Source organism: Pan paniscus, chromosome 23, assembly GCF_029289425.2.
Source record: "Pan paniscus chromosome 23, NHGRI_mPanPan1-v2.0_pri, whole genome shotgun sequence".
NCBI lineage: Eukaryota > Metazoa > Chordata > Mammalia > Primates > Hominidae > Pan > Pan paniscus.
Window position 1 is genome coordinate 54,157,219 of NC_085927.1, and position 14,653 is coordinate 54,171,871.

At 56.8% G+C, this 14,653-nt stretch overlaps 1 protein-coding gene across 1 annotated transcript in view; it reads right to left on the reverse strand.

The window, feature by feature from the left end:
- SHISAL1 (shisa like 1) overlaps positions 1 to 11,964 on the reverse strand; it is an 89,341-nt gene extending 77,377 nt beyond the window's left edge. Inside the window, exon 1 of the mRNA XM_034949061.3 lies at positions 11,578 to 11,964. The gene's annotated coding sequence lies outside the window, so the exon portion shown is untranslated. The remainder of the gene's footprint in view (positions 1 to 11,577) is intronic.
- Between the last annotated feature and the right edge of the window lie 2,689 nt (positions 11,965 to 14,653).

Consider the following 14,653-nt stretch of genomic DNA (forward strand, 5'->3'; position numbering starts at 1 on the left):
AGACCTAGCTCCTGGCCCCAGGGATGGGCGGCGGGGTGGGTGGAAATCAGGTCTCGAGGGTGATGGATCTGATTCCAATCCCACCTCCATCTCTAACAGACCATGTGACTGTGAATGGGTCACTTCATTTAAAGCCTCAGTTTCCTTCCTTCCTTCCCCCGTCCCTTTCTTCCTTCCATCATTCAGGCAAGAAACTTTTACTGAGCACCTACTATGTGCCAGCCCTGATTCTATGGCCTGAACCCTGGGGGTATAGGAGTGAACTAGGCAGAGACACCTTAACCTTGGCATGGAGAGGCCTTGTCTGGCAGTGTGGGAGAGAGGGACAGAAGGACCTCCCTCAGGGTGCCTGTTGGAACACAAACGTCCGATCTTAGCCATGTCCATGTCTGAGTTCCTATACACTGTTGGTTCCTGGAACCAACAGGGATGCTGCCCCTCTGAGACCCCCTATTGCCAGCCCAGAACTGGGCATGGAGGAGAAGGCAGCAGGCATTGGGGATAAGTGGGCCAGGCGGTGGATCAGGGGGCAGGGAGGAGGTGCGAGGCCCTGGCCAGGGCCTTGGACAGTCCGCAAATAAACTCCAGCTCATCCCTCTGCCCAAGTGAGCTGAGAGGGAGAGAAAATAGCTTTCACACTATATTTTCTAATTTTTTTCCACTCCACTGCTTCTAAATCGATCCAGAACAGATTGTCCAATTGTTTGAATTTCAGGAGAGATGTCTCCTGATCTTTTCCTAGTCCTGCCTAAGATTCTGCCAGGCTGCCGCCCTCCCCCTGTGACCCCCTCTTTGGCCCAGCTCCAGCTGATGTCCAGGCTGTCCGGGGCTTGACCCCTGGCCTGTGGACCTGCAGGTGATGGAGGAAGGGCTGCACTCCCAGGTGGTGCTCATGCCCAGGGAGGCCCTGGCAGCAGCTCGTCCCTAGAGGAGAAGGCTTTGCTTTTGCAGGAAGAGCTGAACTAGCCAGCACTGTGGGGCAGTGGAGTCTCACCAGAGGCCAGCCACAACCCACCATCTTCTTCCATATGGAAAGTGCTTTGGGTTTTGGGCTGAGTCAAGACACAAGCAACTGGGAAGGGGCATCATCATCCCCATTATTCACAGCAGCAGGGACAAACAGGTGTCATCTCGGGCACTGACATGCCTGGGGCTGCCTGGGGGACTGCAGGCCTCCAGGGTCCTGCCACGATGGTGGATTAGCAATGTCTAATGGTAGCAATGTCTGCCCCGGGCACAGCAGTGAGAGTGGCAGTGCTCCAGCCACACAGTTGCCATCCAGGTCCACAGGGTAATGTCCAAACCCAGTAACTCTCCAGCAATCCAGTAACTAACCCACCTGCGACGAGAGTCCTCCAGCCTTGGCTTCTGCTTAGCCTCAGCTTCTGCTCAGCTTTCCACAAGTGCCACGGAACAGCCATACGGAGCTCCCAGAAGTCTCCCTGACCCATTTCCCAGGCTCTAGATGCATGGTTCCCTCTGCCTCAAATATCCCCGCTCCCCTTGCTTGTCAACCTGGTCATCTCAGACTCCACCTCCTTGGATGCTGCCTCCTCTGGGAAGGTCCCCTTGATGCTCAGCCCCTTTCCTACTGGCAGAATTGCTCCCCATCCTCTGTCATCACCTACACCTGTGCATTATCTTACACAGGGCTAGAGTCTGGAGCCAGAACAGGTGACTGTGTTCACGAGTCCCTGCAGACTGTGAGCCTGTGAGGACGGGCCCTGGGTACTATCTCAGGAGTGAATAAACCCATGACATGCACCGGACAAGTGGCCGGCCCATGCCTGCCTGGCACCCACCCCCTTCTGAGGAAGCAGCAGGCAGCAGAAACCAGCCCCTGGTTGTTAAGATGCAGGGAAGCGGGACCAACCCCAGTGCAGCTCCTCTGTGGCTCCTGCAGGCCCCACACCTTCCCCAGGTGTCTCTCCTCCCCAAAGAGGAGTCAAAGAACAACCAAGGAGTGGAGAGGGCCGGCCCTTCGGAGCACTCTGCATGGTCCCTCCTGGGTTCAGACTCCTGCAGGAGGGCCTGCTGTGAACACATTTTACAGAGAAGGAAACCGAGGCAGACAGGAGGCAGGAGGCTGGGCAAAACCACATGGTGGTGAAGGGTGGACACAGGAGTGTGGTGACCCTGAGGCCCCACACCAGCACCCCTCCTGACCACAAAGTGTATTCAGCCTCCCCAGCAGAAAGAACAGAAGCCACCAGGTCCAAATCCTGGCTTTGCAACATACTGGCTGCGTGCCCTTGGGGAAGTCCCTTTGCCTCTCTGAGCTCCTAGTGAGAATGGCAACCTGTCTCTTCTCACAGAAAGTTATGAGAATTAAACAAGGTGATGTTGGCAAAGTGCCCAGGATAGGGCTATGGTGAGCAGGTGAGGGTCTCCCCATCAGGTTGGGGCTCCAAGGGCCTTGGGCAGAGCACTCCCATCCCTGGGCCTGGTTCTGCCCATGAGTTGGAGGTGCTGCCTCACTGCCCCAGGTGCCCCCTCTACCCCTTCCCTGACCGTGTGCCTCAGGTCTCCTCAGGAGGGGACCAGAGAGTGCCCAGGCTGATGTTTCATGAGCTCCGCCAACTCCAAATCCACCTCTGCTCCCTGTCACCCACTGCATGGAGCCCAAACACCTCCCTTGACTTTCAGTTTGACTTTACAGGTTGCAAACCACCTTCAAATGTGTTATCTTTGCAAGCCGGTCCTCTCCCCACATTATAGAGGGGGAAACAGAGGTTCAGAGTGGCATGGGAACTTGCCTATGCTGAAGCTGAGGAGTCACAGCCTGAACTCAGCTCTGTCCAGCTCCAGAACCAAACTGTGAGGGAACCAAGGAGCCTGGGCCCCCAGACTCGGGCCACCATCCCTAGTCAACAAAGATTCATGCAGCAAAGAGAGAGATCATGTCCAGCTACACAACGCATCCCACCTTGTCGCTCTCGTCCTCAAAGGGAAGCTTCTGCCCCCAAACTTCAGCCTCTTCCTTGGCTGCCCTGATCTTAATTTCATTCATTCACTAATTCATTCATTTGTCCATCCACCCATCCATCTGTCCGTCCACCCATCCATCCATCCATCCACCCACCAACCTCACCCACACATTCATCCATCCATCCACCCATTCATCCATCCATGCATCCATCCACCATCCATCCATCCATCCATCTATCCCTCCACCCACCTCACCCACCCATCCACCCATCCATCCATCCATCCATCCATCCATCCACCCATCCACCCACCTCACCCACCCGTTCATCCATCCATCCATCCACCCATCCATCCATCCATCCATCCATTCATCCATCCATGCATCCATCCACCATCCATCTGTCCACCCATTCATCCACCCATTTATCCATCCATCCATCCATTCATCCATCCACCATCCATCCATCCATCCATCCACCCACCTCACCCACCCATTCATCCATCCATCCATCCATCCACCCATTCATCCATCTATCCACCCATTCATCCATCCATGCATCCATCCATTCATCCATCCATGCATCCATCCACCATCCATCCATCCATCCATCCACCCATTCATCCATCCATCCATTCATCCATCCATGCATCCATCCATCCACCATCCAACCATCCATTCACCCACCTCACCCACCCATTCATCCATCCATCCATCCATCCACCACCCATCCATCCACCCACCTCACCCACCCATTCATCCATCTGTCCACCCATTCATCCATCCATGCATCCATCCACCCACTCACCATCCATCCATCCATCCATCCATCCATCCATCCATCATCCCTTCATTCTCAGCAACCAGTCCAAAGCATGCCAAACCTGGACTTGATACTATCAAGCTAAACTAGGAACAAGGCGGCCTCCACCCTTCCAGGATAGAGAGAGGCTCTCTGACCCTTCACTGCTTCTGTGCCTCCTTGGTGTTTCTGCTTTTAAATGTAGCAGTGGTGATAATAATACCAGTTATATTTACTGAGCACTTACTATATGCCCGTCTGCACCAAACACATTCCTTGGAGCAACTCGTTTAATTCCTGAAGAGGTGGATATCATCCCAATTTTTAGATGAGGAAACAGGCTCAGAGAGGTGCTGTAATTTGTCCAAGGCCACACAGCCAGGAGGAGTGGAGACTGGGATTTGAACTCTTACTGTCTCTCTAGAGCTTAGGGGTAAAACATAACGGTTAGCGAGGTAACTGACCCAGCTGTCCCAAATGTTACAATCCCCGCCTCAAATCCTCACAAGCCACTCAGGTTATTATCATCATTATTAGCCCTATGTTGAAAATGAGGATGCTGAGGCTCGGAGGGAAATATGCAGCCCCCATTGGTCACTAGTAAGAGATGGGGCTAGATCAGAACCCAGGCTCCAAAGCTGGCTCCCCTCTGCCTGGTCTGCAGTTGCCACGGTGCTGGGTAAGAAACACTGCCACTGGTCTAACTGCTCACCTGATTCATTTCCTCATTCATTTGACAACCACAGGCATGGCGGTCCCTACTCTAGGGGTCTGGGGATGAGCAGATTTGGTTCCTGCCTGGCTGCTTCACGGAAGGGCTGCAACAATGTCAACACAGTAACACAAAGTTGTTAACAGTATCAAAGTGAGAATACAGAGGCGGACAAGGTATTGAATGCACACTGTGCTAACTAAACCCTTTGTATGAATTTATTTTATCTGGTCTCACAATAACCCATTTTGCAGGTAAGGAAACTGAGGCTCCAGGGGTTATATAACTTGCCCAAGGTCACAAAGTGAGGAGCAAGCAGCGGAGACTTGTCTGTGTGGAATCCCAGCATAGCCTCGGGAATTCCAGGCTGCTCTTGGGGAAGGAGGCAGCCTGCCTGAGATCAGCACCCGGAGCCTCCCTCTGGCCCGTTGTCCTGACGATAGGGCTCATCTCAGCTGCATGGCTCATTCTCCAAAGGCCTTTCTGTCCTAGGGCTTCAGATTCCAGGCAGCTGCACCCAGCTGATGCTACACTGCCACACTCCAGCCCAGCTCCCAGAAGCTTGAACAATTTAAATAGCAAAGGCCCTGCTGGAGGGCTGGGTGCAGTGGCTCATGCCTGTAATTCCAGCACTTTGGGAGGCCAAGGTGGGTGGATCGTCTGAGGTCAGGAGTTCGAGATGAGCCTGGCCAACGTGGTGAAACCCTGTCTCTACTAAAAATACAAAAATTAGCTGGGCATGGTGGTGTGTGCCTGTAATCCCAGCTACTAGGGAGGCTGAGGCAAGAGAATCGCTTGAACCCAGGAGGTGGAGGTTGCAGTGAGCTGAGATTGAGCAACTGCACTTCAGCCTGGGTGACAGAGAGAGACTCCGTCTCAAAAGAAAAAAAAAAAAAAGACCCTGCTGGACTCTCACTGAGCTGAAGGCTGAACCTGGACCTTCTGGGACTTGGGATGATGCCAGGCTTCCTGCAAATGGGCAGAGAGAGGCTCCATCAGCACATTTTCTGGACGCAGAGACCGAGGCTCAGAGCTGGCAGCCCCAGCATGGGCATCACCGGGACCCAGGTCCTGAAGCCCAGCCCCTCTTGCAGCCAGGGAGTTCGGCTCCCATGGAGGGAGAAAGGGGCCTTTCTAGACTTTGGAATTCATGTCTGTAGTTCTTTAAGTCTTAGAATTTCTATAGAATAACTTATTCTATTTGCTCTCAACCCGCACAGAGCCCATGAGATCCAGGGCCTTGGGTTTCAGAGTCCCACCTGGCTGCGACTCTGGCCACCTTGCTTCCCGTCTCTGGGCTCAGCTCTCTCCTCTAGGGAAACCTGGCCTGCCTTGGGCTACCCAAGGGCAGTGGAAAATAATGGATATGAAAGGGCTTTGTAAAAAGCCACATGTCCAGCCAGGTTGTCACAAAGGAACCTTCATAACGAGAAGCCACATCCGTGTGAGACCCACACCAAGAATTTCCTCAGGCTGCTCCTCTTCCCGAAATGCCCCTCTGCCTCCTACTTGGCACGCTCCTACACACCTTTCAAGACCCAAGTCGAAAGTCACTTCTACCAGGAAGCCCTCCCTGACCCCTCTCAGGGGCTTTTCTTTAGTTCTCCTTCCCCTCCCCCAACAAATACACTGCAAAACTCACCAGGGAAGGACCCTGTTTCAAATCGCCCCTCCTCGCCCCCTGGGCCTGGCACCCTGTCCAGAACTTGGTAGACGCTCCAGAAATGTGGAATGAATGAACACTAAATGCATTTCTTTTGGTCTGTAAATCCAGCTGCACACGTACAATTCTCCCGACAAAGGAAAGGAACCCAAAGTGAAAGCAAATCACCATCGTTTCCGTGACAAGCTCCGGGAGCCTCAGAGGAAATTCTCGCGCTGGATTATGGAAGGAATTTGCCTTTATTTTTAATTTGTGCCAATATCTAAGAAAACGGCACTTTATTTTGAGCCCATCAGGCGACAACGAGGAGCTTCGGAATCTGGCACGGGAGACAAACTTTCCCAGTCCAATTTCCCAATGCAAATCTCTCCTCCGCGGCAGAGCCGGCCATCCCCTCCCTCTGCTGGGCATCTCTCTGAGGCTTGCCAGGGAGGAATAATCAGATTATGTAGCTGGGTTTTCAAAGATCACGGTTTGTCTCATTTTCCAGGGAAGTGTGAACAAAAAAAAATTTTTTTCCCTCCCAGGGCTCTGTTAAGAGCTTCCAGAACTTAATTCAGTGTTAAATGGGTGTAATTTGGGAAACTCATGCATTATTTCTTAATTTCTGGAGGGAGCCGTTTGCACACATCTGTTGGGGTAGGTGTGCGTGCAGGCAGATGGGTGGTGACTGGAGTATGTGCCCCAGATGGGAGGGGAAGGAGAGCAGGCTGGGGGATATGGGCTGTTGATGTAAACGCCCCATTCAGGTTGATGTCGAAAAATATAGGACTGGAGGCATTTACATTTCATCTCAGCTTCTGCTTCTGTGGATGGCTAGGCAGGGAGCGATTCTGAAGCCCTTTCCTAAAAGGAGTGCCTCGGTGGGCTTCAGTGTAAATTTCATCATCTAGGAAATGTTTGTACTCCTCCCCACACCCCCGACTCCCCAAAGCTCCTCAAGGCCTCTGGACAATGTCCACCATGTCTGCAACATAGGCTTGAACATCCTTGGCCCTCAAGAATCCCCAGTTCACTGTGTGACCTTGAACACGGTCCCAGCCCTCTCTGGGCCTCAGTGTCCCCATCTGAATATGGGGAAGCAGATCGGTTTCAGCCCCCTCCACCAGCAGCTCCTGGGGCCTCTCCCCATCAGAGCACAGCACATGAGGCTCAGGCCTGCTGCTGGCACTGTCTTTGTCTGCCACCCTGCCCACCCCCTTGAGGGCTGTGGAGAGTGGGGTGCGCGCACACACACACACACACACACACACACACACGTGCGCGTACACCAGAGACCCTGCCTGGGCCTGGTCTGGCGCTTTCAGAGGCACTGTGTCCTGAGAGGCTGAACGAGAAAACCTGGGCTTGTGGGAAGTGGGGACGGCCAGTGACTGGGGAAGTCAGGATGAACATTTCTGACCTGGCCACAGCTAAGAGGAAAAGGAGGACGGGGCTCATCATAACTGGGGTGGGGGGACAGAAGGCACATCAGTAGGGCCAGCGGGACATCCACGGCCCCAGCTAGAGAATGATTTATTCATAGAGTCAATCGTTAAACAGGTTGGCTGGAAGCTGCCCGGGGGTGGGTCTCAGTGACCTTGGAGTCTCCTCCACCTCCCTAGGGGGTTCATGCTTAGGGGTCAAGGAATGTGTACCCTGGAGGAAGGCAGGAAGGAGGGAAGGGGTGCAAAAAGGGAGGGAGGAAGAGATGGGGCCACCCCCCTGCCAGGCCCTGTGCAGAGTGAGACCAGCGCCTATGGAATGGGTGTCCCCAGGAGGGCATAACCAGGGTGGGCAGGGCCTCGGGTCACCCTCCTCACTCATCCTGGCTCAGATGTCCAGAACGCTGCCTGTTTAGTGTTTAGGAAACAAGGCCCCACTATTCTTAGGGGTTGACAATTGTTTCAGTAACTTCTGAAAGAGCAGCTGGGCTGGGAAAAGCCTCTCTTGGGGGCGCTGGGGAAGGGGCTCTCAGTTCGCTCTAAGATCCTGTGAATCTGTTGTACAAGTCAACTGGGGAGAAGCTAAAGCAGCCGAGACTGGGTTAATAGAGGCAAAGCATCCCTAAGAAGGGAGGGGATAGCTTTCATCTAAGCATAAGGCAGGCCAGGCTCTGGGTCAGTAATATTGGAAAGTAAACAGGATAATGACTAGAGAGTGAGACTGCGGGGCCCCTGTCCCCTCATGCTTCCTGGTGCTGTGTCCCAGGAGCTCTATATCGCCACCCCTCACTAGGTGGTATAGTGTAGTGGTTGGGAGCCTGGTCCTGGTGGGGTTATGTATTATTAGCCTCTTTGGGCCAGTTTTCTCATCTATACAACAGAATCCACAGTTGCCACTGACAAGATTGGCATGAGGATTAAGTGGGAAGCTGGGTTCCGAGTGCGCTCAGCATGGTACCTGGCTCGGGGCAGGCCTTCGGGCTGTCACTGCCAAGTGCAACCCTAGTGCTGTGGGGGGTGCAATTGTGAGCCTGTTCGGTGAAGTCCTGTACTGTGGACACAGACAGCTGAAGTGGCCAGACCTGCTGTCTACATGCCACTGCCCCCCCAACCCGCCCCAGAAGCCAAGGGCCTGGGCATGAGGCAACCCTCTTGCAGTGTGGCCTTTGGGGTGGGGCTGGAGAGGGCTTGGCCAATTGTCCTAGGGAACTGGAAATCAGATTCACCTTCTTGGCCCAAACTGCCTCTCCCTCTGCCCACCTCAACCATGCGCAGCCCACCCAGAAGCTGTCTAAGCTCCAAACCTGGCCACCCTCCCCTCCTCCCTGCCCCACCCTGCTATTCAAACCCTCACTCAAGCTGGGGGTAGTGTTGTCTCCTGCCCTGGTCCTGCTCCATCCCCCAGCCCTCCAGGTCTGCAGCCACCTCCCAGCCCCGCACGTCCAGAAGGCTTCAGCTGCCCTGCTGTGTCTGCATCTCTGCCCACAGAGGGTCCCTGCCCAGAACATCTCCCCCTTCCTCTAGCTGATTCACACCTGTCATTCTGGACCAAGCTCCCCTGGCCCCAACCTCTCCCAGGCTCCAAAGGACAGGTGCCTACCGCACGTGCACTTCCCCACCCCCAGGAGCTCCCCACTGCCTCGTGACCTGACCTAGGGATGCCTCCAGCTCTGCTGGCTTGTCCAGGGTCACTTCCTCCTCTGCTTCCTTGAGAGTGCCAAGGGTGAGCCGAGGCCCTTCAGCACAGGCATGGGGGCTCGGGGAGTTGGCTGAAGAAGGGGAGTGAAGGGATGGATGGATGGATGGATGGATGACTGGTAACTGGGAGTGGCTCTCAGCTGGTCTCACTCTGGGCAGGTCCCACTCGCTTTCTTTGTCACTCACTGACTGACAGGTCTGAGTGAGCAGCACTGGCCCTGCCCCCTACCCCTCTCATCCGGTCCACCTGCCCTGATAAGCTCCAGGCTGGGTGGCTCAGGAGAGCGAGAATGGGACACACACACACACACACACACACACACACACACACGTGGCTCTAAGCCAAACTGCTCCCCTCACCCCTCTTCATCAGTCCATACCTCCCAGATGCCTGAGACAGTGCCAGGAACGCAGCGTGAAGATGACATTAAAGAAAGAAACTGTCAGAAACCCTTGCCTGGGGTTTTCAGCTTCAGCCACAAGAGGGGCCGGGGCTGCCTGGTTGCACAACTTCCTGGTCATCTCTTGCCAGAACAGGCACAGCAGACAGCCTCTCTGGGGAGACGGGGTGCTTGCAGAGAGGTGTCCCGCACTGAGCAGTCACAGATTCAGGGGATGGGGAGCGACCCCCCAATTCTAGGCAACCGTGACCAGCATGGAGATTGTACTGGTTGACGCCAGGACCTGAAGGTTATTTGAATTCTGCTTTTGAATGACATTTCTCACCGAATCTGAAGCCTACCAGTAGGTGAAAAGTCCCAATGGTTACCCCTGGACCATCTGATTTCCAGCAAGGTTTGGACAATCAGAACCAGGCGAGGAAACAAAGGGTGATGGAGGGAGGGACTTCTCATCGGTCTGGGTCTGAACAGAGCTGAACTTGATGGTATTTCAGGCACAGCCAGCCAGCAGCGAGATTCACAGGACATTACTGACAGAAAACACCTTAGACAATGCCCAGAGCAGGGCCCTCATTTTATAGTCTAGTAAACTGAGGTCCAGAGACATGTGGATAGCTGCCTGGGGTCACACAGCCACCAATGCTCAGTGGGAACCGACAGGGGTTTCTCAGAGTGAGCTCACAGCAGCCTTTGGTGGTGGGCATGGCTGCCATTCTATCTTCCAGATGAGGAAACGGGCTGCGAAGCCTCAGGAGCCTTGGTCAAGGTCACACAGCCGTGGAGAGGGGGCTGGAGGCCACCCCCAGAGAGTCCCTGTGTGGGGCACTTCGTGTTCTTCCCATCCTAGGCTGGGATGCCTTTAAGTGACAGGTGCAATCACTTAAAACAGGCTCAGGAGGCCCAGAGAGGTAGGGGAGACACAAAGAGGCATCCCCAGAGGTGCTCTCCCGCAGATTACATAACTCCCCGTCCCTGTCGGATGGCCCCAGGGGTGAGGCTGGGGCAGCTAGCAAGAGTGGGGGAGACCCTAGGGGGGCATGGACCCGGCCTTGTTTGCCCACATCCTCTTGACTCTTTCCAAAGAGGTAACAGTTGCAGGCGCCAGGACGCGCTGGCTTTTTCCCCGTTTTTTTTCCTCTGGCTGAGTAACAAATACTAATACTAATAATGATAATAATAATTAGAATAAATATAACCTCGAGACGCTTGGGGTCTCGTTGCCATGGCAACCACGGGCACTAATGAGCTTCTGAGGCTGCCGCCGGGCCACCCCAGCCCCGGGCGCGGGATCAATGTTGATTCGGCCCGGGAGGCGACAGCGGTTCCGCAGGGGCCGCGCGGCGGACCAGGACCCAGGGGCACGCACTTGGGAGGGGTCCTTCTCCCCGTCCCCTGCGCTGCCCAGCTGGGACCCCCAGGCCCCTCTGGGTCCGCAGCGTGGCCCTCAGTCCCCGTGCAGCCCGCACGGGGCTCCCAGCTCACTGAGCTCCCCGACTCTGTTCTTGGAAGCCAGTCCCCACCTCGGACGCGGATTCCGGTCCCGGCCGCCGCGTCCCGGCGCGGTGCGCCCCGAACTGCTCTCTTCGGAACCCAGCCCCTTCCTCTCCAAGGTTCAGCGACCCCGACCTTGGTGAGCGCCGGCGCGGACCCCAGTGCCGAACACCGGCCGTCCCGCACGGTTCCTGCCCCCGGACCCTTCCCCGGTCGTCCCCAGCCCCTTTCTAAAGAGCCCCGGACCCCCGTCATATGCCCCTTACCCGCCTCTCCCAAAGCGCCCACCCTTCACCCCTTCTCCGGAGCCCCGCGCCGCAGACCCCGCCCCCCACTCGCCCAGACCCTCCTCCGCCAGGAGCTCCGCCCCGGCCCCTTTCCCCGCCGCTCTCGGACCCCGGCCCAGGCGCGCCCCTCCCCCGCGCGGCCCCCGCCCTGCCCGCCCCGGGGCTCAGCTCACCTCGTGCCCGCCGCCCGCTCGTTCCTCGCTTCGTAGCCGGGAGCCGGCGCCCGCGGGAGCCGCCTGCTGGGGTGCGGGGGCTGCCCACGCCCCCGCGATGCCCCTGCCGCCGCCGCAACAGTTGTCCGGGTTCTGGGGGCTGCGGGGACGCGGGGACTCCGGGCTCCCTGATCGGCGCTCGGAAGGCGCCCGCTCCTAGGCGCGCCGGGCGCGGCGCGGAGCTGGGGCCGGGGCCGGGGCCGGGGCTGGGGCCGGGGCTGGGGCTGGGGCCGGGGCTGCAGCTCCGGCTCGGCGTCCGGCTCGGGGTCCGGCTGGGGGTCCGGCGGCCGGCCGCATGCCCCGTCGCCGCCCGCGGCTACTCGGCGGCCCGCGCCGCCCGGCCGCCCGCCGGCCCCGAGCCCCGCGCCGCGCCCGCCGCCGCCGCCGCCGCGCTCATGCTCGCCGGGCCCCGCGCTCGCCGCCGCCGCCGCCGCCGCTGCCCACTTCACTCTTTGGCGCTCGCTCCGCGCCGCGCCCTCTGCTGCCCCCTCGCCCGGGCTCGCCGAGCTCCCGCCGCCCTGCCCGCCGCGTCCTGCGCTCTCCTCTCTCTCCCTTCCTCTCTCCTCCCTTCCTCTCTCTCTCTCCCTCTCTCTCTCTTGCGTCCTCCTCTCATTTTTTTTTTCTTTCGCGGTCTCTTTTCTCCCCCTCTGGCTCTTTCTCTCTCCCCTCCTGCTGTTTGCGGTGGCTTCTCACTTTCTCTCTTTCTACTTCCTTTCCGTCCGTTCTTTCACGCCTTCCTCCTCATTTTCCTTCCTTCTACTTTTCCCTTCCCTCTTTCCGCTTTCCTGCCCCGTTTCCTTCCTCCCTCCCTTCCTCCTTCCTTCCTCTGCGTTCTTCCTCTCTCCTTTGTTCCTTCCTCCTCCTTCCCTCCTTCCTTCCCACTCCCTTTTCCTCTCCTCTTCCCACCCCAGTCTCCTACTCCCCAGTCCTCCCATCCCCATCGAACATACACCTGCTTTGTCTGGGAGCCACGTTATTCCTGCCAGCCAGACCCTGGCCGGGAGGATCAGGGTCACGGTCAGCTTGGGCCAAGAACCCTTCACATGAGAGACAAGCTCCTCTGCCAGGGTTTCCTGTGGGAAAGGCCCCACTTCCCGACCCTCCTGGGCCACTGCATGGGGTCCCCTCTTCGGCTTCTTCTCCCCTCTCCACCCGGCAGCCCCCCAGCTCCAGTCTGCCCCCCATTTCACCCCTCACCTGCGGGACAAGGCTGTGCTTGCCCTTCTGTGGCCTCGAAGCCAGTGAGCCCCCGTTTCCCCACCTTCCTCTGTCCCTGGCCGGGAGACCTCTGGTGTAAAGAGATCTCGTGGGGAGAAGGTTGCAGCCTCCTCGAGGGCCCCAAGAGAGAATGGAGATGAGGATCTTTTATCGATTCCTCATTTTAGGAGGGAGAAGGGAGCCCCTGGAGGACTGGCCCCAAGATCCTCCCACCTGGGTCTCCTGAGATGGTGGCCCTCGTTTCATTTCTCTAAGCATTGATGGAACCGCACCAGAAACTGGGCTGAGCCCTTTATACTTGATGTATTCTTTATGCTTTATTTGTTCCTCACCACAGTGCTGGGCAGCGTCCTCCCCACTTCACAGCAGAGGTGCTGGGACTCAGAGAGGTTAGGTCATCTGCTCTGAGCCACACAGCCAGCTAGGGGCAGAATCGGGGCTCAAGCCCAGGTCTGCCTGACGTCCAGGCCCAGTCCTCCAGCCTTGGCCCCTCACAGGTACCTTAGTAAACATCAAGAGAAGGCACCGAGGGCAAGTGCTGCACCCTCTCCTTACTGAGGAGGAACCAAGACAGCGGGAGGTGCCTGGCAACAGCTTGTGCGTGACCCGCTGATGGGGCTGGGAATCCAGATGGCATTTCCGATGCCACATCCTGGGCCCCTTTCAAAGATAAGAGGGAGGCTCAGCCTCATGCCCGAGGCACCCAGCTGGACAGTGGGAATGGTGCTGGGGCGCCCACCCTAGGAAGCCTGCACTGTTGGAGTGCCTCAGTTTCCCCACCTGTCTCACAGGTGTCCATCCCTTCCTGTCTTCAGTGGACCTGGCTTGAGCAGCTGCCCAAGCAGGACACAATCTCCCTCCAAGGGAGCCGATGTGGGCCCTGCTCATGGGAGGGGCAGAGGGACCCCATGAATGCCCCAGCAGGGCGAGGTCAGGGTCACAGTGAGGGTTCAGGGAGGCAGTGCCTGCTCAGCCACAGGGGCAGGCAGTGTTGCCCAGTGGGAAGGCTCATGGGATTTGTAGCAAGGTGGCACTTTGTCCCTAATTGGCCAGGTGGCCTTGGGCACGGCACAGAAGCTCCCTGAACGTCAGTTCTCTTTCCTAAAGAGGTCACAGCACTGCCTCCCGCATAGAGTGTCTCGAGGACTAAATGAGACTGGGCCCATGAGATACTTCTCCTGGTGCCTGGCAAATATCCCAAGAGGGGGACGGAGGAAACTGAGGCCAAGAGAGGCCATGGAACAGGTAGAAGTGCCCGGTGCTGGTGGTGGCGGGGCTGGAAGGTGCCTGCCAGACTGTCCCGTCTGATTTTGGCTGTTGTGCTGGAGAGGTGCCTGTCATCTGTGCCCTAGCAGGGACCGTGTCTCAGGCTCTCAGTGCCAGGGACACTCAGCGTTGAGGGATGCGGGCTGAGCAAGGGGAGGAAGTGTGGGGGTGTCACAGCAGGTTGCCTGTGTTGCTGGGATGGGGTGTGTTGTGTGTGTGGTGTCTGTGTGTGTGGTGTGTGGTGTGTAGTGTGTGTATGTGTGTGTTGTGTGTTGTGTTTGTTGTATGAGTGGTGTGTGTGTGTTGTATGTGTGATTTGTATGTGGTGTTTGGTGTGTGCGTGTGCTATGTGTGTTCTGTGTATGCATATTAAATGTGTGGGGTGTATGGTACATGTGTGAATATGTATGTGTGTATGAGAGAATCTGAATGAGTGGTGTGTGTTTTGTGTGTGTGGTATGTGTGTGAATATGAGAGTGTGTGAGTGCTGTGTGTTTTTTGTGAGTGTGGTGTGTGTGTGAATGAGAGTGTGTGAGTGGTGTGTGTGTCGTGT